Source organism: Oenanthe melanoleuca, chromosome 3 (assembly GCF_029582105.1).
Source record: "Oenanthe melanoleuca isolate GR-GAL-2019-014 chromosome 3, OMel1.0, whole genome shotgun sequence".
NCBI classification, from domain to species: domain Eukaryota; kingdom Metazoa; phylum Chordata; class Aves; order Passeriformes; family Muscicapidae; genus Oenanthe; species Oenanthe melanoleuca.
This window is the reverse complement of record NC_079336.1, coordinates 40,824,044-40,848,692: the sequence shown is the minus strand read 5'-3', so window position 1 is coordinate 40,848,692 and position 24,649 is coordinate 40,824,044.

Below are 24,649 nucleotides of genomic sequence, written 5' to 3'. Positions count from 1 at the left end.
GGTTCATCTCTGCTTCATCAAAAGAAAATGGAAATAGGTTCTCAAAAAAGATGGCTGAACTTGCCAGGATCTACCAAAAAGACTGAATTGTAAGAGAAAAAAATTGTAAGAGCAGTTGGAGAATATATATATTTATAGCACTAGAGGGGAATTTTCTGGCACTGATATTTATCATAGGCCAGAGAAGGTCCATTCACTCTATTTTCTACCCTACCAGCCCTAGAGTTTAAAAATATCGCCAAGACATGAGCTACAAAAAATTGAGCAATTCTTTGCATCTGGCATGGAGCCTCATCCTAGGTCACAGGATCATCATAAACTGTGCAGTTATAATAGTCTGCATCTGAGAATAACAGGATATTAGAGAAACTGTTGTCCTTGGTTACCCTCATTGGACAAAAAGAAAATATTAGCCATGCTCTGCAATGGCTTCCAGGAGTTTTGCCACAAACATGCAGTTTCCAGTTTTCCTGCACTTAAAAACATACTGCTTACCCTCTAAGATATATATGTATATATATATAAATAAATATATATATATAAATAAAAATTAAACTGCCCTAAAACTTGTGTTTTAGTCTAGACTTGAACCAAGATAAAGGAATATTTCAGACTATTGTAAGGTGATGCTTATTCATGATATGGCCACTGCTGAGCTTAGCATACTCCACAGGCTTCTGCTTTTTTCCCCTTCTCTTTTAGAGCAAGCCACAGTCACAGGGGAAAGAACAGGGAAAGAAAACTGTCACACAAACTTCAGTAATTATAATGTAGCTTTAGACCCTAACCTATACCAAACCAAAAACTAGAGACTTCAGTAAAAATATGAAGTGATCTTTGTCCCTGACCTGGAGATGCAGGATTTCAGGCTGATGCAGATAATGCTTCTCTATAAACCAACCATTAGCCATTCACTAGCAGCTGTGTTCTTGTTCCCAATATTCCATCTTCAATTTTCAACTTTCCTGTTACACTGTGCTTAAGAATGGAGATACTCAACTCTTGGGAAGTGAATGAAATAGGAATTATTTTTTGTTGTAGCACTAGGTCATATTTTATGTTCCTGAGCCTTGAAAGGTTCAGTAATAGAGTAGGTGCTTCATTCCCTCTCCTTTCTAACCCTAACCCCAACTATAAATTTAGTAAAGGGAGCCATCTTGGGAAAAATCCCTCACACTGCCTCACCTTTCACCATAAGTTTGCAGAGGTTCTATACAAGGAAGAAAATGAAATAGGAGCTACTTTCCTGGTCTGACATCTTTTATCAGTTTGCATCACTGCCAAGATTAGAGGGGGAAAGAAACACAGAAGTCAGTCTTCTTCCTAAATCATTCTTTACCACCTCTAAGCAAGTCCTGCAGAATCAGCAGGTTCCTGCTATCCCTGACCCTGAACATAAGACTTAGATTGGGGTTTAACAGTAAATCAGAGTAACTACCACCTCTCTGCCTTGATTGAGGGGCTTTAGTTACCAGCAATTGTAGTTTTTAACAGACCGTTCCACTTAACCAAAACCCAAAGGCTCCCAAACTTGCTCATCAACTGTAGTTTGGGAAATAATGGTCCTAGTATCTGATAAAAAGGAGCTCTAAAATTAATCTGTAACAAATCAATGTCTTTCTCTAGTTTTGACCCATTCCTTACCCTGCTTTTAAAGGTAATGTTTAGCCAATGTTTTTATTAGATTAGATAAAAAACCACAGAAAGCATTTTCCCTTTCAGAATCATAATTCATCAATGATTGATTAACTTTGTGGGATTTGGAATTTCTTAAGACCTTCTCTGTAATCTTAATTTAGGCTTAGTGAAAGATTCCTAGCTCAGGTGTCATAACAGTAAAAATTACTCTTCATTTATAAAAACAGCATTTTATAACAATATTCATCACTCTGGTAGATACAACACTTATTTCTAGTGCTGGAGCACTAATACACAGGTCAACATTAGTGAAGGGACTGAGAAAAACCTCTTTCTTCTGTCTCCACTATTGATTCAGCTTCAGAACAAGTACCCAGGCATCTTTGGCAGAGGAAAGCCCTTTGGTTATTGTCCTCCACAGCTTCTGCAGTCTTGAGAAAAACCCAGAGAACAATCTCTGGACAGGAGAAAACATGAAGCACTTGCTTTTTTCATAGTCAACTTTCTTCCAAGTGTAAGTCATACAAGAGAGGAATATCTTCTTTTTCTGAAGTTCACAACGTCGCTCTTGGTGAAGGATAGGCTTCAGGCATCTTAGTCTAGCATTCAGATTAAAGTATAGAAATAATACAAATTGCAATTATAAATGTAATTCCTCTGGCTTTGAGTTGTTTTGGTTTCAGCCTTTGTTGAAGCTCGGCAGGCCTTGAGAACAGACCTTATTGGAATTATAAGATATATAATCTCACTGTAAGTACAAATGGAATTTTACCCCTAATGGTAACCCAATAAGTGAATGCTGACTGAAGTAAATGGTAATTTTCTGCTTCTGAAGCTTCTCTTCATGCAGATTCAGGGAACCTGAAGGAGTTCTGCAAGCAGGTCTCTAAGTCTGTGCTGCTCCTTTGCCTGACCTCCCTCTGCACTCTGCCTTCAGTTAACAGCAGTATAGTCTGAAAAAAAACCTCAGAAGAGTTATTAGCTTCCCTCATTTGCCTAGTTCATGTTTCTCAATGTAGTATTAACTGTGCAGAATCTACTTTATATAAGCCTGTGTTTAATCACAGCACAAACTTCAAGTTAATAATATAACTTGACAGTTATAGTTAATCATAATAGCTAATAATAATTTTGCAAAATTCAGGTGGGTGTGTGATCCAGGTCTCAATTTTGAGACATGCAACTGTGTGACCTTTTTTCAATTTTATTGAGCACAAAAAATGAACTTTTTGTGAGAGTGTGTCTGTTCTGCAAGGTAACAAAAGCAAAAACCCAGTCAGAAGTGAAATCACTTAAATCAATAATAGCAGTAGCTCAGGAGAAAAATACTGGCCTGAAGGAAAGATATAAAATTCTGAGAGAAATCATAGAGAGCAGAAGAATGGCAATTTAGGAAGATCAAGGATCATTCTGCTATAGGCAGCAACTTGACCTTATACTTGCCATCTGACTGATGGCTGCTGGTCAGCAAAGAACTGTATTGCCTCTAGTTCCAATTATTTTCCATGTATAGAGGATAATTCTCTTGTACTCATTGGTTTTGTGTAATCATACTTACAAATCCCCTTCTTTAACACAATTAAAGGTGCTCAAATACAAGTGGTCTTCTAAAGAAATAGTTATAAGTCCCCAAATAGTAATCAGGACACCAACTATAAGAAAAAACCCATAACAGAATTTACTGTAAGTCATTTCTCTCTGTAGTATCTGGAGCAGTCTTCTGTTAAAAAAGGCTTGCAAGAATTCAAAATAGCCTTTCTGTCTATAAAATTTATGCTTATGACAGCTTGTAGTTTAAATGAGGGACCTAGTTATCTTGTTTGGCATTAGAGAAAAATAATGACTAATCTTCTTTTCTGGAATTTAACACTTTCCTGTCTCAGGGATGTTCCACAGGCAAGTGACAAACAAGGTTCTTTAGCCCCTGAATTCCCAATCCTAATTTTAGAAGCAGTTCTTTGTTGATCTTTAAGGCATTGCAATATTCAGCATTAAGTATTCCAGTTCTTAGATGGGATTCCCAGAGAGGTCACAGGGCTATTTCTTTGGTACAGCAGACAGAAGATGATACCACAGGGCTTCTGATATGGCACTAAGTGCTTGTGCTCATTCACCTGATCTCTAACACTGCAGACTTTAGCCCTTATCCACACTGCAGCCTAACCTGTTTCACTTCAGCTTGGCCACTCAGCTGAGAACTAAAGCCTTCCTCCATTCAGTGGGACAGCAAGTGAGTCTCCTGAACCTCTGAAAAGCTCAGAGTGCTATGGAAAGGGGTTGCTGCTTCTGTCAGAGCAGATATTGGTGTTTACAGACAAAACCTGTCAGTTTGGAAGTTGGGTGGTAAATTCTAGCCCAGCAGTTGCCCTATTACTGACAGTAAAAATGAAGAATACCTGATCAGTTTTGAGTTTCATGCCTTTTGAAACTCTTTTTACATTTCTTTTGCAGATCTTTTGGGTTTGCTCCATCAAACAGTGACATGAAAGCCTTGTCACATCAGTCAGACTTGCAAAATCCAAAATGGTGAAGCATCTCTCCTTTTATCAGATTAGTGGCATTAAGCTCTTCATGAGACAGCTGCACATGTTGGGCTAATATAGTGCTATCCTGATTTTTATTGTGATTTCAACAAATCACAACTTAAAAAATATAGAGTGTAGCTGAGTCTGATATTTTCAGGAGTTCTTGACACTACAAAAGTAATTTCCCATTTATAAGTTACACATGCTGGACTAAAGAAGGTAATTCAGTGATACTGTACAGAGTGCCAATTGAGTGCCAGTTCAATTCCAACACTTTCCCTGGGCTATAGATATTATTACACTGTTTAAGGTATTTTATTTGAGAAAGAGGTTGAGAATAGGAAAAGTCCAGGATGAAAAATTTTGGTATTTTTTACCATTAAGCTCTCAAAGGTTGACAAGGATACTGCTGCACAATATGTTGTAGTTACTATGATTTTCATATGTGATCACTTTGTTGATATGCCTGTTGGTTTCCAGTTCAGAAATGTCTGAGCAAACATATTTTTATTTGTACAACCGTTAGGGACACAACAATTTTTTTAGCATATCAATTACTATGCTAGTTTAAAGAAATGTAGCTGTTTATAAGTATATTTAGTTCCCATTTTTTCTATTTCTTTAAAGAGAAATTTAAATCCTCCTATCTAAAAGGTGCAAATATTCACATATGACTCTTGTGGCTTGTTATCCATCATAAACAGTAAATAGATGAAGTGAGCATTTAATGAACATCTTGAATTCTTTAGTGGTTAGAGACTTTATTGAGAGACTTAGGGCAATAATTCAAAGTGACTGAAACATGAATTAATCTTATTGTTCCTCAACAATAGAATGAAAACCTTTCTAGGGCAAGAACCATCTTTTTGTTCTCTGCTAGTACAGCATCTAGTGCAATGACAGGTACTCACTTAGGGCTCTGAGGTGCTTTTAAATTATAAATGGTAATCATAATAATCTTCAAATAGATGTAGTAGATTTAATAAACCATTCTCAATGCAAACTCTAATTTAGAGGTGTCATTATTGCATACACTTTGAAAAGTCTATTGAGGGAATGTTGTGTGACTAAGTCAAGGAACAAATCTGAACGTTTAATTAAATTTCATTGGCTTCTCATTCTTGACAGTGATTTCTATGGCAATGCAGTGTCTAAGAAGAGGGTGGCATATCCCCCAAAAGAGACACAACAATGAATTCTGTGTGTCAGTAAAGGGCTCTTTGAGAGAGTTAATCAACACAGCTGTGAGGAATGGAAAGTTCTCTTTCACTGAAATAGGACCCACTTCTGGGAGTGTGGTTGAGACAATCAGTTCTGTAAGTGCACTAGCTCTGTAATGATTTTCCTACATCATGGACATTACATACTGCAATATTAATGAATTGTGATGAATGGTGGAAAAACCAGTATTGAAAAATTAAAACCTTAACCCTCTGGTAGAAAAATGAATTCCTTGAGAAACAAATAGAGATAGACATACACCACTGTATATATAAAAAAGTGAATGCTTGTGTGTGTATAAAATGAGTACATATACATAGGAGATACCTAGTCTATCATTCTGATTTGCATTTTTTAAAATTATAAACTCAGCTTCAGAACACAAGCTATCATAGAATCAAATGGTGATTTGAACTGAAAGAAATCGTTAAAGATCATCTAGTCCAACCCCTCTGCCATGGGCAGGGCCATCTTCCACTAAAGCAGGTTGCTCAAAGCCCCATCAAACCTGGCCTTGAACAATCCCAGGGATGAGGCATCCACACCTAGTCTGGACAGCGATGCCAGCATCTCACTACTCTCAGCAAAAACATTACTTAGTAATACTCAGTCTAAAACTTTCAGTTTAAAACCACTGCCCCTTTCTGCCAGTAAAGATCTTGATAAAAAGTTCTTTGTCTTTTAAACCTCTTTTAGGTACTGGAAGGCTGCTGTATAGTCTCCTCAGAGCTTTCTTTTCTAGGGGCAGCACTGCTGAGCCTTCTCCACTCTGAACATTCCCAACGCCCTCAGCCTTTCCTTGCAGAAGAGATGCTTAATTATCTTTGTTGACAGTCTCTTCATCATGTTTGTCCACCAGGGCCACCAGGTCCTACTCTGCCAACCTTCTTTCCACCTAATTGAACAAAGCTTCATAACACTGGGTCAGATTCTAAGCAGTACAAGACATACCTTGCAATAATATTGCTAGAAACTCACTGGTGCTGCTGCCAAAAGGCATGTAAAAAGATACAGCTTTCTAAATTATAATGATTACTCCATGTTAGTTGAAATGGTAATAGTTTAACCTGTAACTAATTTAATCTCAAACTGTCTAGCCACCAATTCACAGCTGGAAAAATAAAATGTCAATGTAGAATTGTGGTATTTAATCACAGACTTGGCATATAAATATGATGCTCTATTTCAGTTCTTATCTTTTCACAACTCTTGGTTAGTGAAAACTCCTGTGAGAAATGACTGCTGTTTGTAGTGGTGAGACAGATATGTAACTTTGTCCTGGATGTGGTCTGGTTGTAGAAAATAGTTATTTTTGTCCAAAAAAGCTAAATCACTTTCTGTGTGGGGTGAATGTCCACACAGTAAGAATCTGAAGGCTTCTACTTAATGTGCCAGCACTTACCCACTTCAGTAATCTGACTGGATGCAATGGCAGCATGTGCAAGATTTACTGCATGAAGAAAGGCTTTCATCTGAAATAGGAGAAATGTGTTCACAGGTGCAAAACCTCACTCTGTTCTTTCCTTCAGCATGGTCAGAAATTCAAGAATTTTGTTTTACTTATCCAGTGTAGGCAATATAAGCAGGAAAAGTAAGCAAAAAAACAAACCAGTGATCAAATATTAGAGCATAATTAGCAACCTAAGAAGTTGAGTTAGTTGAATAGCAAGGAAAAGGTAATGCTTCACTGCAGGGAAAGTCCAGAAAACCACTTCAGTCATCTTTTTTCTTCACATTAAAGGAACAACCAATAATTAAGTTTCCAATTTTCACTGGGTTGCCTTCCTGAAGTTTAACATTTTGCTAAAATAGAAGCAAAAAAACTTAAATCAGAATAAAACAGGGAAAAAGGAAAACCTGTGGAGATCATGCATCTTTCAAAGCATTGCCTGTAAACAGGACACAGCACACAGCATAAATTGTAATAAAAGTAATACAGGCAACCCCATATTTTCCTATTATTTGACCTCTTCTTTGATACTGATGGTAAATATTGTTAAAAGTAAAACACACAAATTCCCTAAGAGTCACCTCTGAGTAATTTTCCAGCACTATTATGCAAATATTGGTTTCTGCTCATTGCAGTTTGTATTTGTGATATATGCAGGCTGAAGAACATCAGCGCTGAGTCATCTGCTTAAGAGTCCCACACTATAAATGTGATGGATTGTAACATTCTGCAGAGCACAAAAGGTAATTGAGTGGAGTCAATTAGGAAAGTAGGAGGGCTTAGTGAAGAAAAGGTGAGCAATCTGTAAACCACCATGACATCTTTTTTGGCTATGTTTTTCAAAACAGCTTAGTGGGCCATCTAGCCTTAAAATTTAAGGGATAATTGGAAGCAGCTACTTTGAAAATTCTGGCCTTTATACTTATGAAAAAATTGAAGGTTTGTTATTGTAGAGGGAGGAATGCAATTTTCAGAACAATGTAGGTTGGAAACAAATGCATTCCTTAGAAATGTGAGATGCTTTAAATGCTATTAAAACCAGAATTTTATTCCATTCAGAATTTATTGAATAGAGAGCCATTCACTACAATAGTTGCCATGCATACAAGTTAAAAGCAGTACTTCTTGCCTTGTTAACATGTACTTAGAAAGCAGCTCCTTGCAATAAGTTACTTCTCTTTTGTTAGGTCATATTGTCACTGTGCTCTTGCTGGTTTCTTTACTCTCCTGACCAAAATAATATGCCAGTTGCTTAAGCATGCCTAGTTTTCCTTACCATGTTTGTTTTTGCAGGGACAGGAGCTGGAGTTAATAATCCCTATGAGTCCCATCTCAGCATATTCTGGGATTCTCTGAATTAATTGAGGAGACATGGCTGGAATCGCCAAAAGAAAATGACTGAGCTCTCCACAACTTTCCTTAAGGATTTCCTTAGCATGTTTCTAATTAGAGAAAAAAGATAACACATCACAAAAGTTACATTCATCTTACATTTTAGAGGTGCTGCTTCATACCAGCTGACTTTGTAAGTTATAACTTTGAAATGCACTGTTTTAGCACTTTTTCATACCACTTGAAATAAAGCTTTAATTTTAAGAGATAATTGCAGAAAACCTTAGGAGATCTAGCTGACAAGCTAACAAAAAACAACAAAAGAGGCATAGTGGATGGCCACTACTGATTATAATAACCAGTACTTTTAAAATCTTAATGAGGACACAAAATGGCACAGGACTCTGCTGCCCAGATAACAAGTTTTCTGTCAAGGAGCCCTATGAGAGGTGAATTGAGGAAAGAAAAATATTCTTTAGACCGAAACAAAGAAAAAATTTTATTCTATGCAGTAAGTAAATCCTTTTTGAATTTGCTTAAAGAAAATATTTAAGATTTTAATATATTACTAGTAAAAAGGAGGTGCCTTATCTTACTCTATATATGGTTCTTTACTGCAAAACACATGAATTAATGTGGAAAATAGCGTCTTAATACCTCACTTCAGAAAACTGCTAAAGTTATAATAATTTTAAGTATAGAAATAGTCTGCACTAATAACATTACACATATATACTCATCTTGATAACTGGAAAAAACAATTACCAGCTCCTAGTTCAGTCAGTCCTGGTGCAAGAGAATTTTTAGTACTCCTCAGAAAATATTATATGCAAACTGAAAATCACAGTGCCTGTATGAGGGAAAAGCAGTTCAGAACAAAAAGCCTTGCTGTACTTATTTATCAATAATAATATCTTCATTGAAAAATTCCTATGCCAACTCTGATTATGGGTTTACAGATTAGGTATATTGTTAAATGAGATTAGATCTGAGAATAATAATCAGCATATGCATAAGAATTATTAGGGTGTGAAATTGTATGTTTGTGAATAAAATTTTGCTATATTCTCTGCTGGTCTAGGTTGACTTTTATTTCATAAATATTTATCAGATGAGAATTGGGCCAGGTTTTTTTCCTCTTATATATTGCAGCATTTAGCTCTTGATAATTTTTATGCTTGAATGATAAAACCTTGCTCGTCATTATCATTACTATAATTGTTGTCACTGTTACTACAGCTGTTACTATTATTATTATTTCTTATTGAGTATTTATTCTTTTTGTTACTGTATATATACCTACAATTTATATATATATAACTTGTCACCCACTCTTAAAATAGTTATAGATAAAATTCTTTTATATAGTGACAGAGTACAAAAGCCAAGTACTTAAATATAACTATTTTATAAGATTTTCAAAATTTCAGCACAGAACACTTGTAATTCATAGCAGGCTGTTTTACAATTCCCATCACATTCAACCTGAAAAAAAGGACACTGTAAATGTAAATGACTTGCTGCCAAATCTATATCATTGTGTCCTTGACTGGTTTTACAAATCTGTGCTAAAATACAGTCAGTGCATATTCTCTGACTTTTCTGGGTAAAGATGGAAATCTAAACAGTTCAAATGGGCAAAAATTATCAATCATTGTGTGCAGTGAACTTGCAGTGCTATTAATTGAAGTTTGTTCTATACACAGACTGAAGGATTTAATTTCCTGTATTAAATATTCATTAATAGAAGTATATATTTTTCCTTAACATTTCTCATTAATGTGAGAGAAGAGGAGGAGACATAATGTAAAACACCATCTTCTGATTGAAGTCAAAGTAGTAGATAAGAAGCTAGACAGTGGATTTTCTGTGTATGTCAGCATGTGAACAAAATAAATTAAAAAATATGAGTCAGACAAAATCTTGAATTGGAAATAGATAGTGAACATTTATGGTAGTTCTGCTGTGGCATGTGGCTTTACACATGTATAAGAAGACACAGTTGTTCAAAATTACCTCAGAACATTAGAAAACATAGTCCTCTAACATCTTTTTTTCTAGTATTTTCTTGCTGTGATAGTATGATCTGCTGTAGTTTTATTTTAGACTAAATCACTGCTTGTGAACTCGTTCCCATAGTCCTTTAGCTTTGTGAGACAGGTCACCATAGTTTGTCAAAGAACCCATTTCCATTACTCCTCATTCTAGCCCCCACTACTGCAAGCCCAAACAAAATGCAGCTGATGAGAAATTGTTTTCAGGTGGGTGCTCAGCTGGATTTGCTCTTGGCCAATTTTGTTCTGCTTTTTTTTTTTTTTTTTTTTTTTTTTTTTGCTAATGACTTGGATAGTAGAAAGGACTGCACTTTAAGTGTTATGTCTGACATCAAACTGGGAGGATCACTGTCACATTCAAGGGCTGGTTCAGATTTCATTTACCCCTTGACAAAAGATGAGTAGGGAAGCTGCACTTGATCAAGGCTAAATCAAATGCAGAAATGGGGAAGGACTGGTTAAGTCAATATTTGGGCAAAGGGTCTCTCACAAACTATATACAAGACATGTACTCAGTTCTTCCTTTGTCTCAAACCTTCTTCATTGCTTGTTGAATAAAGCCCAAGTCTCTCGAGCTGTGATGATTATTCTGTCTGTAAAATTGCTTCATGTAGCTGAAAGAAACTTGGAGATAATCCCAAAGTTAAGGCAATGTATCAGACTGGTAATAAGGTGAGCAGGTGTGCTTATCTTTTTGTGTTTTTCATCACATCCCAACTGTAGTTTTCATTTAAATGAGCTTACTAATATTTGGTCTGCAAATTGCTTTTTGGTACTAAGACCGGGATAAATACAGATGAATATTGACTGTACCTACTGCAGTGTATCCAGTATACCTTATACTTTTTCTAGACTTTGAAGTCTACTCTTGAGCATTTACACTCCCTTATGCCAATGTAGCTCCTATTAAAGTAAAAACGAGTGCCTGACCTGTCCCAAACCATGCCCTAGAACTGCATGGGAAGGTAAGGTAATATGGGAACAAATGCTCCCTGTGACCAGCCAGGGATCTGGCATGGCTATGTATTGGTACTGGTGAATATTTATATATCTATAAATAGGAATATTTTATAAGAAACCATGATCGTAAGGGATGGTAAGGTCTCAGAAAATATTTTTTCCACTGTTTGGTTAATGGTCTGAAAGTAAGATGTGAGCTCAAAGACAGAATAGGGATTTAAAAGATATGGTCTGTGAGGAAAGCTTGAAATAAGAGTATTTGTTCAGTCTAGGAAAGGGGAGGCTGAGTCATGAAATTATATTCTTGTGTTTAAGGGCTGTTATAAAAAGATAGTGATTGCTCTCTGTCTGCTGAGCAAGGACAAGATGGAATTTTCTCCGTTTAGGTCAAGGATTATTTAAACTGAGTACCAGGAAACAATTGCTATTATGATACACTCAGTCCATTTAGAGAGTGCCTTCTTACTCACTGCCTTTAAGAATGATAAGTAAACAGCTCTCTCAACCTTCCATTGATTTGGCATCATTTAATGATTTTTGTCTTGGCCTCCCTTCTGAACAGTTTTATGTCTATGACTCCATGGTAAAAATCTCACAACCATTCCCATTCAGAAATATGGGAACAGGAATAGGAGGCTTCTCCTCTCCCCCTTCCTACTCTCCCCTGCCCTTATGTTGCTATATGAGAAATCCTTGTGGAATCCTAAAGGACAGTTATTATCTGCAAATGGTGATAGATTGAGAGGAATCCTACTGCAATCATAGCACAGTCCGTGCAGCAAGAGCAGTGCCTGAATCCTCAGGTAAATTCAGCTGAATTGCAGTTTAGACATGGAGGGTAATATTGGCAGTTTGTTGCTGCTAATTCAGAAAGCATAAAACCTTTTGCAGCCTGATATTAAACAAGGTAAATCTCAGTATAAAATATTTCCCAGAAAGTCTCTCTTTCTTGAGGTCTAATTGGATACCAGGGTCTGGAAATGTAGTGGATGGGGTGTGCTACTTCGAATCAGCTGAAGAGAGCCAGGCTTTAAATTGTCTCACTGTGAGCAACAGGATCCATCATTTATTTCCAATGCCACGATTTATTTCCACTTACCCACGCTGCTAAGTTTTAGGCCTTTAGGTTGCCAGTATAAACAGCTAAATATTGTTTTGTTTAATCAGAACTTTGCTCAAATTTTGCTTTTGTGGATGCTTGGAAGGGAATGACAATCAGTACTAGGCTTTCAGACATATTAGGGCTTTATTCATTGAGGCATTACTTTCACAACAAGAATTGTTACACCAAACTTTCCCAAAACTTCAGCAAAAGTTGCTGGTGTTTTCTGTAAGAACATAGCAAACCAGGGTTTTCAACAGTTTCTGGCCAAGGATGCTACATTCTTTATAATTAGACTGTGTCATTCTGGCTAACAAGTTTCTCTTTCCAGACCTTTATATTTTGAAAGGGTGGAAAATGGCTTTGCTTGACCTTATCAAGCCATGGGTGATCTCTACAACAGGTTGCTGCACTGATCATCTGTGCTGGTTTGTGCTTGGGAAGGCTGCAGGAAAAGAGACTCTCTACGGTAAAAACTTGCCTCTTTGCTGTCTCTCTTTGATTCTGTTGTTGTTGTTTTTGTTCAGATGGACTTCCACTCTGATACCACGTTAATTGGGTGAGTTACTGTTCATTCTGGGATAACTCACTGCCTCAGCTGCATTATCAAGCCACTGTTTTGAGTGATAGTTTTCTGCTGTTCAAAGTACTCTCTAACAAGCTCTATCCTTTCATACATATCCCTAGTTTAAAGGTTTGGAGGAAACTCAAAAGGCTGACATTCTTCATAAAGTGCAGCAAATCTGAGCTATCCATAGGAAAGAACTGCATATCAACTATGTAAAATGTTAAAAGAGAAAAATTGAAACTACAGAGCTGTAAATACTTAGAGAACATCACTGATCTCATCTACTGTTATAGTGCTTTAATGAGTCAGTATATAATGTAGGCAGAAATCTCTAATTTAACATTGTCTCATCAGGTTGTGGGAAGCTGTCCAGATGACATCATTAAAACACAGCAGTCCTTATCTGGCCTGAAGGTTAAATTCTTCAATCACCTAAAATAATTTTGTGCCCTTGGACATGTTGTGAACCTTTCAGGTAAAAGTTACTGGATGTAGCTTTGTCTTTGTAGCTTTGTCTTTGTAGCATCTCCAGTGCTCAGCTCCTACTGGGGTGGATGGTTGGAGGACTCTTCTATGGATCATTCTTCTCCTATGCCTTTTTGAATAGTGTGATTTCTGTTCAACCTCAGCTTAAAGCAACATTTCCTCATGGGGAGATCTGCTTTCTTGGTCTCATTATGACCCAGTAACTTACAATCTAAACTGCTCAGGCTCTTGAATTAACACAGCAGATAATACACAATCTGGCTAACCTTTTCCTTGGTCTCAGTTATAATACATTTTTTCACAAATCTGGATTTTAAGGTAAACCAAGCTAATTTGTGTCTCATAAGATATTATTCATATGGTCATCTAAGCATTGCTGGCCTTGCAAGAATCTGTTCTTCAAAAGGTCCTCATACTCCCCTCCATTGTCTGTGAAGTCCAACCATTTTTCACAAAACTCATTTTTATCCATCTGCCAAGCCCTGATGTCCCTTTTGGCACTATCTGTAACCCTCATCAGACTCTTAGATTAATCTCTGACATGTCCAGCTATTTCTCATGTCGTGTGCATAGTTTTCCATGTCCTGTTCATCCAGCTTCACCTCAGGGTAGGACAAGGCTAACTGCCTAGTCTTTTTTCTGCCAGACTAATGTGGACATAGTGAGTATTTCACATGTCCTGTGCAATCAATATGACATTTTTTTAAAATGTAAATTATGGAGGAAATGAATGTGAAAAGAAGGAAAAGAAGAGAAAAGAAAAGGCTCGTGTGTATATATATATATATATATATATATGTATATATATGTATGTGTATATACATACATGTGTGTGTGTTTGTGTGTCTGTGTTCAAGGGGAAGATGTTGGTAAACCATACCATATTTTACAGGGTTAAGCATAAAAGAAGAGAAAAAAGAAAAAAAGTGAGGTCTTGGAATGTAACAGAACAGAACTAACATCTAACGATGTTCTCATTAGTAAAACATTTTTAAAAGCTTTTCTATACATCACAGGATTTTAAATCCTGCCTATTTCTGTATGCCAAGCTCAGTATTGGAACACTGAATTGGCTGGGATTTTCAGTAAGAAAACTGTATTTGTAGGGGAACTTGTTCTGTGTTAAACTTTTATGAAATGTACATTAGGAACTCCCTGACCATGCTGATTTAGCTTGTCCCTCCACAGAAGGGACATTCACCTTTTCCCAGCACAAGGTGGAACAATGACATGGCACAGGTGGTTTGACCCCTGCAGGAATATGCTGCATAGAAGATAATATACATCTGGGAGCTCCAAATGGTTTAAAGAGCTATTTTTCTCAAATCAGAACTATTTCAAGCTAGAAGTAATATTCATACAGGTAAGCACAAGCATATTTATCTCAGGGAGAGTACTCAGGTATGTGGCTCAATCTTGGTCATCTTGTGGTATCACAAATGAGTGTGATAAGATTTCTTAAAAAATCACTGGCAAAGTTTCTGCAAAACCAGTTTTAATAGAAAAGAACAGTATGAAAAAGTTTCTCAGATCATAGTGCAGCCAGGGGTGGGGAGGTGGGATGCACCACCACCCATGGGAGATGTCCACTACCAGTTCAGTGGAAAGTGGAATCAAATATGTTATCTTTGACAACTAAGCTGTATCTATTTCTTGAGTAGCCTCTCTTATAATCTTTTTTTCCTGAATATAGGACACCCAAAAAAGAGCAAGTTTAGAATACACACTGATAATATTTTCTATTAACAGAACATTTATATTGCTAAAACATATTCATTCTCAGTTTGAAAACACATTATGATATTATGATATGAAAGTGTTCCAACTGCTTAATGATGTTCTACTGAGTCACAGAAATAATATATTAACTCTCCATTGTCCCTGGACACTGCTCATTAAGTTCTAGAAGAACTGTCTGAAAAATTTAAGTCATCCAAGTCTCTATCCATTTGCTATAAAACTCTGAAAGGCAAATAATTTTTGGGTGAGAAGGGGCCTTAAGGATCCTCTGTTTCCAACCACCCTGCCGTGGGCACCATGGTCAGGGACACCTTGCACTGGCCCCATCCAAGCTGGTCAGGAGGACTTCCAGGGATGGGGCAGCCACAGCTGCTCTGGGCAGCCTGTGCCTGTGCCTCACCACCCTCAAAGTCAGGAATTTCTTTGTGATGCCAATTCCAAACCTACCCTCTTTCATTTTAAAAGCATTCCCCTGTTTTTGACTGCTATTTTAGAAATTTTTTAGATGTGTAGTAGCTATTGTGCTCTTTCTTTAACACTTTTTACTATGACTGTTGGGATTTTTGTACTAGTAGGTTTGTTTTAAGGTATTTGTGATTGTTTAGTGACCAAGGTAGGTGTTTTGGGAATAATTCTAAACTTTTCCCATCATATTACACTTAATCAAGTGATCTAAGTGACTCTTTTCCATTTCTCTGTTTTAAATGGGGCATTTTGTTGCCAGTAGATTTTTTTAGTAGAGTACTCCCTTTTCTTTGATAATTCTCTTTGGGTACTGAAAACGAGTAAATGCAAGATGTGATAATTAAGCCTATATCTTCATGCAAGAGAATGCATTTATGAAGTTTAAGAGCTCAGAAGAGTGTATCTTATCTGTCTATGCATGTGATGGCTGTGTGCCTTCTGGTCTAAGGTGGACAATGTGTCTTCTACTGCTTGTTCATTGATGCCACCTTGAAGTAAGGATTTATCTGTTGTGAGAAGAAGCAGGAATACTTAAAAACAGCTAATTTTATAGTCATAATTCTTAAATAATATAAAAAGAATTTAATAATAATATTTAACCCCTTAAAATAAGTGAATCTGTTTATGAAAATAGACACTTGCTAAAAGGAAGGGATTTTTATAATTTTGACTGAGTAAAACTAATTAATGCAGCTTAAATATTTTATTACATAAATGCCACAATGTACTTATCTATGTACATCACAGAGGGAAATTATAACCTTATAAGCTGTGGACCATTTTGATATAATTTTGTAGTAGTTTTTCCTACTATAAGATTTTAAACATTAATAAGTAGATTAGGGGAATTCATATCAGTCAAACTTCTTATTAGAAATTGAAAACAAAAGATAATTTTGTGCATAAAGCTTTCTCCCTCTCTTCTTTTAACTTCAATTCACTGTAATTTACTGGGCAGAGATAGAATATAGCCTTAGCTCTCTGGTCATGCAGGCACACAAGTAAACATCCATCTAAAGTCAATGGAAACAATCTAAAAGTTCAGCAGCATTTCTCTTGAAAGCATTTCTCTTGTTTTGCTCTGCTTCTTTTTTTGTCAAACAGTTAAAGAAAGGCTTGTTTTTTGGTGATTGACGGTATAGAAATAACTAGTGGTATAATTCTGTATTAGTTTTTAAATGTATGATTTGAAAAGCTTGGTATTAACCAGGAAACACATTCCCCCAGCTCAGTAAATAAACTTCAGTGTCATGAATCATGTAAGAACATGCGAAGGAACAGAGATAAATAATTTCCCCCTCCTTTCATCATCCTGTAGTACAAAAAGCCTTTTAGTAAGAGGGAACCTATTCTGTAGATTGGGGTGAGGGATGTAGGAGGAGGATACCTGTTCATATTTCAGTAACTAACCTGTTGTAGCAGCTAGATGTAGTTCCCTTGTTTATGTTCTCCAGTGATTTTCCAACATGCATTTTATTCATTAAAACTGGGTTTTGAAAATATCTTAGTCTTCAGGTTTACTTTCGTGAAACCTTTCAATGGGACATCATTTTCATATCCACAAAACCATAAGGACAATGATTTGGTTAAGATAACACATGGAAAGCTATGGAGTTTTCATGTTTTAAAGCTCAAGAACTCCCAGATTAGCAGAGGGAAAAGCAGAATGTTGTATGGTGCTTGCATGTTATTCCTTATGCAAAGAATCCTTCAGCTCAGTATTTGCTCACACTCATTTGCTATAAGGGAAAACACATGCCATTTGCCCACCAACAGATATTTTCAGACCAAAAGCTTTTTCCTGTTAATCACATTTCTGTGTCTTTCCAGGCCACTGTAACTGCAGAGGTCTGCTAGACTTTCACACCTGGCTTCATGCCCTGCCAGTGAGGATGATATTTTAGTTGGTAGAGGGGCTCCAGAAGAGAATATAAAAATATTTTCACCTCAATGATTATGACCCTTTTGGCTGATGTCAAACGTGTGGCAGAAAAGTTAGGCTGGGATGTAACACTAAATTTCTAATAGCTTGGACAACACAATGCTTGGGGTAAAGATCAGTATGAATTCTAACCAAGGCACTGCTGTGCCTCTCTGTGCAGCAGGCACAAATTGCATAAAATTTAATTTGCAACATTTTATGCTCTGCTTCTTCCAGTTTTTGCCTTCTTTTCCCCACAATTAGTAAATTTTTTTTGAAAGGAATACATGATGTTCTTATGCATTAAAAATGCTTGCCATCCTATCTGGGTAAGCTGATGTGCTGTGGCATTTTAGAGCAGTCCATAACAAACAAGGGACAAATAAGATCAACAGAAAACATCATAAATTATGAAAATTAATAATTATTATTTTAGTCTCTTGTTCATCTATTATGCCAAACTATGACCCAATGAATTCATAACATTTCACAGTTAGAACTCTTGCAAAAAGAATCTGTGTATGTGGTTTGATCCTTTTCCAGGTTTTGATGCTAATTCATATAAAATAGCTGCAGAAGTATAAACTAGAAAATCATTAGACTCATGGATCAAGCTGGTTTTTTTGGGGTGACTAAGGAAAACTGCTAAAATAAGAGGTATTACTGAAGTGCAGTAGCTGTACTAGCCTTTCCAGCTTGCTCAGTCTATTTTCATTAGAAAATTTCCCATTAAATGGAACTCATGCTGCTTGGCTATGTTTAAATATTTCCAAGAACACACAGTTGTTCCAGGACCAGATGTCTTGGCCTTGTCTGTGAACTGTCAGAATGAATGACTTTTATGTGGCTCCAGTGACCCAAGGGAGAAGCTGAGGAATTAGAGACCCTGGGCATGCATGAGGCTGACTGTCACAACCTCTTCTGCTGCTTTTGCCACCTCTGTGAGCTCCTGCCATGCACTCAGGTGCTGCAAGTTTCCAGAGCAACAAGAAGAAAGAGGAAGCCTTACCTGAGATGAATGCAGCAGAATTGGGCTCAGGTGCCAGCAAGTGGGGCAGTAAGGACTAACATATGCCTTGAGGAAGTGGTGATGATAACAGTGATGATGAAGATGATGATGGCAAAGTGCCCATGCTTGAGTTAATAAAGACAGGATGGGCAGAATGGAGGCCAAAACCCACCTGACACAATTTCTGCTGCAGGCAGGCAGCTGTAGCAGAGCTCTGCATTTGTGACTGCAGGCTGCTTCAATGAAACACTGCTAATCTTTCTGAAGCCTTGAAAAATTAGTTACATATATTAAATTTATATTAAGTTCTCCACAACAGTCCTCTTCCCCTGGGCTGCAAGGAGTGTCTAAGTTACTCTTCAGAGCTGTGCCAGGAAATACTTTTAAATGTTGGAAAATATGGCAGATAATTCCTTAAAATTTTTCTGCTTATTTAACTCCTAGTTCACCCACCTTAGCTACAGAACAAAAAAATTTTAAAAATTTTCCTCTAATACACACAGAAAAGATGTTTTAATACTATTGATTAGTATGAATTTATTTAGGGCTTCAGACAAAGCCTGGGTTGGTTTTTTGTTTGTTTATTTGTTTTTAATTACATGTTTTTATTAAAAAGGCTCTCTAAACTCCCTCCCTAAATTATCCAACTACCATATGATGAGAGAACTAACATTTATGCAAAATATTTTCTCAGGAAAATAAATAAGTATTAGTAACAACAAGAAACTGCCTGAGGTTCACTGAATTAATTTTTTGTTTTACAATTTCCCATGTTTGAGATACTATACTTAGGTTTTTCTGGATGTAATATGTTGATAGTATATGTACAGATAAGTTTTAAAATAAGTTTGGAAAGTGCAGGATTCTTGTGTGAAACAGAAGCTTGCTAATCATTAATTAGCACTGCTAAAGTTAGAAAGTGCTAAAGCTCCTGTCAGAATCAGACTCATTGTTGCCAACTCTTGTGGTTTTAATGCAATAAGTGCCTTTCCTTGAAGGCCTGCCATAAATTCAGTGATTACACTAGAATTTCAACTTCCATTTCAAAAATTACAAATTTAGATGTCTTATTAAGCAAAGAAGCTTGAAAATATGAATAATATATAACCTAATATGAAAACAGCTCATGATCATTAATAAGATCTTTTTATTTCTGAATATTAGAGAGGCAAACATTCTCAGCTGGGGAAGGAAAGCTTTTGTTTGGCGTGACAGGACTTCAGAGTGTTCTTTTTGTGCCAAATTTGATTTCTTGTTGATTGGCAGTTTTGCTGCCAGTCATTGTCATCTCTTAGTTTTATGTGACGATGCAGAGCTACGTAGGGTCCCCAGGCAGTGCAAAGAAGAGCCCTTTATTGCAAAAACCAGACCTTTGCAAGCAGCTAGCCACTTCTCAGTTTGCATAGTTTTGTGGCACAACAAGCCCAAGCCAACCAGCCACCAAACACCACGATGTGGAGATGAGGCAGTCACACAGCACATCTCTCACATCTCCCACATCTCCCACATCTCCCACACCTCCCATATCTCCCACATCTCTCATGTCTCCCTACCCCCACTCCAGCTGAGCCACTCTCACACAGTCCTCTCCTACTTAGCCAAAGCAGCAGCCCTGAGCCATGATTTTACAAGGGTAACAAGACCTTTATTTTATTAGGCTTTACCTATATGCAACAGTTTTAGCTCACTGTTAACTACGAATATCAGATAGCAGTCTGTATTTTTCAGGTACAAAACTTGTTTTCACTGGGAACTTGCCAGAGAGTGTATCAGACTAATGCTATTATTGACAAGCATGGTTCATAATGTGAATACAGGGAATGTACATATCTTCCATTCCTTTTTCCACTGCAATCAGTGGGTAAAAAAAAAAAAATGTATTCATCAGATTATTTCTTCAACCTATTAAAAGTGTGCAAAAAAACCCCCAACAAAATGAGAAAGACCAAATGTGTTAGAGGGGAGACTGTCAGATAACTTGGAAACACCAATAGGGAATATAATTCCTTTTTTTCCCATCACTGATCTCCCTTGCTTCAGAGCCATTGTGAAACTGGAGTCCCCCACAGCATTCTGCATAACAATGTTGTCAAGCTGATTCCTTCCACAATTTCTGTGAATTTTATCAATATCCTTATGCCAAGAATAGCAGGCTCTCATGCTCATTTCTACTTGTGAAAACAAGGGTGAGCCTTTGTTGACTTAATTTCCTTTGTGCAGCACTCTACAAATGACATGTGCCACAAAGCTGTAGTGTTTCTAGAGTGGGTCTGCTCAAAGTCTCTCCTAACCCTTCTCTACATGCAAATTGAGACTGTGGAAATTGAGCATAGTCTGTGTGGAGAGGTACTGTCAAAGCCTCATTCAGCCCTGTGAGTGTCATAATACAGTGCTTGAGAAAGTTAAAGAACTTCCTCTTTTTCTGGTTAGCAACATACAATTTAAACGACCAGACCCACCACTGTCCCTCAAGGGCCTGTTGTATGGCTTATGTTTTCATGTTTAGCAGGAGTCTTTAGAATACATGTGCTGTGTTCTAGCAGGAACCATCATATATTACAGGATGGGTGATCAAATGAGTGGGGGTTGAAATACTGAGTTGCTCTTTCACTCAGAAGCATTTCTGTTTGGAAAGACTAAAGAGATTGTTTTTCTTTGAAATCAATTTAGCACTGAAAAGCCCAAAAAGAGATTTCCCTGGATGCTTAAGTGGAATAGGTATGCCATATTAAGTATGATTTAAATACATTTGTCTGTACATATTGGAGTACAGTACAGCAATATATCAATACAAAAGCAGTAAAGTAAAAATCCTGAGCAGAGTTATGGTTTCATATTTTAGTGCAGTGCTATTGTTTTGTTAGTGATTATTTTTTTTTATCAACATAGCAACATGCTCTGCTCATGGACAGGGAAATGACTATGCTGCCATAAACAGAAGGATTCCTGTTCTCCAAAAACTTTGTCACATCTGTGAATTCAGCACACTCAGGGAAGTTGAGAGACACCCCAGCCATATTGCTCCAGTGGAAATGTGGTCTTCTCTAGGAATACTGATGGAAAACTCCTGCTTTGATAAACTACATTTACACTATTTTATACACAGTGCTGCTCCTCAGTAGCTGGATCTCAGTTCTGTTTGTTTCTGAAGACTGCTGAGGTATGGGCTGGTCACAGGGAGTGCTGGGCAGTTGTCAGCTCATGTGTTGGAGGGCTGACTTAGGAACTGGGGAGTTGGGATGCCTCAGTGGGGTCTCACCAGCAATAATCAGTCTCTGATAGTGGTAGTCTTAGCTTAGTGATCACTATTGTGACTATTATTCAAATAGTTATGTTATCACAAGAGAAAACTTCTATGCAGTCCAAAGGCATTCAGGTGTTTTGGTAAAGATTTAAATACATGTTTGTGTTTAAATATATGTTGATGTAGGTAATTTGAATATTTCACCTTTAAATTTTCTGTAACTGAAAGTAACCAGAATTACCCATGACACTGAGATACTCATATTTGTGCTTGATGAGCAGAATGTATGTGAGGGTAGACTTTAAACATTTTTATTTGTTTTTATTGGCCCAAAATACTGAAAAATTGTTTAATCTTTTAAAAATATTAATTGCCATCCATATTATATAAAGCATTCTTTCATGCAGCATTGGATGATAAAGTTTTTCTTTTCCTTCAGGCCCTGTGATCCTAACAGTTGTTTGTTTTTGTTTTTTTTTTTTTTTTTTTTTTTTTTTTTTTTTTTTTTTTGTTATACCTCAATTAGCCCATTAGCTGATAAAATATAGAGAAAGAAGTGGATTAAAAAATACAAGTACTTGTAGCTGGTCTCCAAAATGTGTTTGTTTCACTCAGATTGATCAAGGTAAATATCAGAGAGGAGAATTCTTCCCACTGAACATTTTAAAGACAGACAGAGATGCAGATGGGTTCAGTAAAACACGAGACTGAATCTAAATGTGAAATGAAATATAGATAAAAGCATCTTGCCTCAGACAGTTTTAATATTAATACCATCTCTTGGAAGAAAAAGACCAATATTTTGTGGTTGTGACATTTTCCACAGGTACAAAACAAGCAGGTTTCCTAGGGATATTTCTGAACTTGATTGGAAAAAAAATCTATTTTGTAAATGGTGGTATGATTTTAGATTCAGTCCAGAATGATACATTAAGTTCCATTACCTGCCTACATTTTGGGTTTAAAAAATAAAGGAAGAACAACTTTTAATGGATTTGAAAGTAGATATACAGCACTCTGATTCTGCAATAACTATGGAGTAAACTTACTTTTTTTTCTTACTTTGGTTTTGTTGCTTATGTAAAACATCTTCAGAATCAAACATTCTATACAGATGGAGACTATGAATTATCTCTTTGCCCTAGATAGCAAACACACAATCTCTAATGAAATTGGATAGCATTAATAATATATAAATTTTCCACCATCTGGTAAAAAAGTCTTGTGTGAAACTGTTTTTAACAGAAAACAAGGTCTGGTTTGTAAAACCTGACTGAAGATGAGATGTTCTGGGTGTTTGATCTTAAAATGAACAGTAGATGGCTTCAGAGAACGTTCCCCCAGTGATGTCTAGCTCCAGATAAAGACAGAGGGCACAGCCACAGACCACACAGAATGGCCACAAAGAGTTGGTGTGGAAAATTCAGATTTTTTAATTTTTTTTACATTTTTTACATTGCTAGTTAGAAAAAACAAAACAAAACAAAACAAAAAAACACCAACAAAAACAACGAAAAAAAACGACAAAAAACCTGTTTGAGTTAAACACACTACCAATTTTCCAGATCTAATAGCACTTAAAACAAGGCTGTACTGGATTACACTGCTGAGTTCTGCTGAGCCTATGAGCTATGAGAGAGAATTTTGTATGACAAGGGTAGAAAAAAGGTTTCTGAAGAGGGTGAGTGTTTACTGAAGCTTACCCTCATAAGCCTTTGATTTGTTGTATCCACAGTGTTGTGGTGATATTATCTAATGAACCTTTCTGCAAATCTGCCTTTGGTGCTGGTTTCCATCACATTATAGCAATGAACTCATAGTTCAGGCACTTCACAGTAAAATAATTTTTAATCACTCAGTTTTATGAGAATCATGACATCATAATCTGTGTCATATCTAAGTCATGATGACATAGAATATATGACAATTCCTGATTCTGATGTTTTGAGCAGTTTTGTCAGCATTCCTCAATTGTTCATTGGCTTTGTTCTTCCTTGTCACCTTCTCTGTTCTTTTCCAGTTCTGCTGTCTCTTTTTTGAGATAGTGTGTTGAGTAGGTTTGAACAATGTCACAATGGCACTTTATGGTTTTCTCCTCTGCTCTTGTTCAGGTAGAAAACCACAAGTATTATATTGTCTGCTTCCTTAAAGCAGTTGAAGTGGTTAAACCCCACAGTATAGCAGTAGTAGACTGAATTATGTTAGAGATGATTAGACCTTAAATATTTTTGAGTGTGAAGACATACATTACCCCAGATCTCAAATTTAGTTTTTGGATAGGCAGGCATCTTTTAATTTTGTTTCTAATGAAAATATCTAAATTGTCTCACACCATTGCAATAATTCCAATGTTGGGCCACAGTATTTCGTTCCATCTAAAGAATTAAGAAAAGTTGCTTTTTTTCCCCTCATCTACATGAATACATTTGTGTATGTTTACATAAGTATATGAGAAAAGTTTTGTCTTCCTCACAATTAAAATGCTACTTCAGAAAAATATAGAGCTCCAAATAGACTGTTTCTTAATATGTTAATACATTTACTACATTTTCTTCTTAAAATTCTACAGTTACATAGTCTTGTGGTCTGTCATTAGCCATTTCTCTCAAACCTTGGGACAAAATGAGAATACCATCTCTACCATTTCAAGCAAGTACCTCTCTTTGTAACACTACATTTATAAAAAGCTTCAGTAGTTATTCTTGCTATTGGAATTTATAGACTGTAAATGACGAATTTATCTGTAGAATTGGAGACCAGCTTTCCTCATGGTCCAGCATGTTATTAAATAAAATAACATTTTTTTTTTTTACCAACTGACTGATACCTTGCTGTTCTATATATGTGTTTTCCTTTTCCTACTTAGCTATTGTTCCTCAGTTAATTATCTCTAATAAGGGATATTTTCTTGTCTGTAACTTCCCGTGTAAAATT